The sequence below is a fragment of the Etheostoma spectabile genome, chromosome 1, assembly GCF_008692095.1.
Source record: "Etheostoma spectabile isolate EspeVRDwgs_2016 chromosome 1, UIUC_Espe_1.0, whole genome shotgun sequence".
Taxonomy (NCBI): domain Eukaryota; kingdom Metazoa; phylum Chordata; class Actinopteri; order Perciformes; family Percidae; genus Etheostoma; species Etheostoma spectabile.
Window position 1 is genome coordinate 29,737,058 of NC_045733.1, and position 1,338 is coordinate 29,738,395.

A 1,338-nucleotide genomic window follows, 5' to 3' on the forward strand; every position below is an offset into this window, starting at 1 on the left:
CACTCATTTCTTTTCAGTGGCTAGAGCTGACAGAGGAGGGAGCAGTTCATTTTCACATTCACAACATGAGGCGAACACATTTGGACCTAACATATTTCAAAAAATGCAAGTAAAAACAGTTTTGTGTGATAGGGCACCTTTTAAAATAAATTAACTTTACTTTCTCTGAGCAATACACACAACAGTATCTGCCGTATGCTACATATGTTCTGTACTGCTGTCATAAATCAGCCACCCATTAACCTTGTTGTTATCATCAACTCTCCCCTTGGCATTAAAACGTATTCTTCTAATTTTCTTTGAATCATCCTCGTGTTTTTGTTCGTTGCCTAATTTCAGCTAGCCTCTTCACCTCAATAATATTCCGCCACATTTTTTAACTCAAATCCAAGGAAATGGCAGACTTGGTTTAAATGTGAAAGAACACCAGTGCCAAAAAATAACTAAGGAATCACTCCATTTTCTTTGGTTACCCACCAAAGTGGCAGGTAGATTAACAGTTCAACTGCCAATGGCGAAATTCATTTGCATTTCTCCGTTATTTGATAGGAGAAATGAAGACAGGAAAGTGGGTAAAGAGACATGGAACAAAGGACTGAAGGTTAGAATCAAACTTAGGCTGCTGCGGTAAGGACTGAGCATGCTCAAACAAGTGAACTACCAGAGCGCCCCATTTCTTACGCATGCCGTTTAGTTTCAGTACAAACAGTAAAACAAACTGGGGAGAGAGGAAGAGGTGAGCAGGGTGATGAGAGAGGGACGGTAGGGAATGTCCGAAGGCATCTGGATGGATGGATGAATGGATGGATGGATGGATGGATGGATGGAGTTCCCAGTAGGAAATGTGCCTAAGGGCAGTGAGAAGTGTCTGAAGACAGAGAAAAATGCAAAATACTTCTAAGTCAGACATCGTAACTTGCATCAGGTCTGATGCTCTTCTTGATCCAGCCTGCTGATTAAAAAACATGCCTACTGTATGATTTCAAATGACATATTAGATTTGCAACCAGGCTTCTCTGCTCCCTGTGTTTCACATTGTACAGCAGCCTGAGCGTGATGGGTCAAATTGTTAATGGCAGCAAACCGCCTGCAAGTGAATCTCTGAGAGGTGACAGGTTTCGATTGAATGTATTCTACGGTGGCCGACAGGGGCAAACGCTCTGCAACTTAAATAAACACACGCAAATAGACAAAACACAAGCAAATAAAGAAAACATCTTCATCAATTTAAAGCATGTAGCAAACATGATAAAGACAAACGCACTGCAAAAACAGAAACAATACAAAAAGAGAAGCATAAGAACCCCGACAACTTTAATTTCCTTGCGGGAGTCATCC

The 1,338-nt window shown here is 41.1% G+C and overlaps 1 long non-coding RNA gene across 1 annotated transcript in view; it reads left to right on the forward strand.

The window, feature by feature from the left end:
• The window catches only part of LOC116689467 (uncharacterized), a 21,946-nt gene that overhangs the window by 11,482 nt on the left and 9,126 nt on the right, over positions 1–1,338 (forward strand). Inside the window, exon 3 of the long non-coding RNA XR_004331996.1 lies at positions 120–123. This is a non-coding gene — a long non-coding RNA (uncharacterized LOC116689467). The remainder of the gene's footprint in view (positions 1–119; positions 124–1,338) is intronic.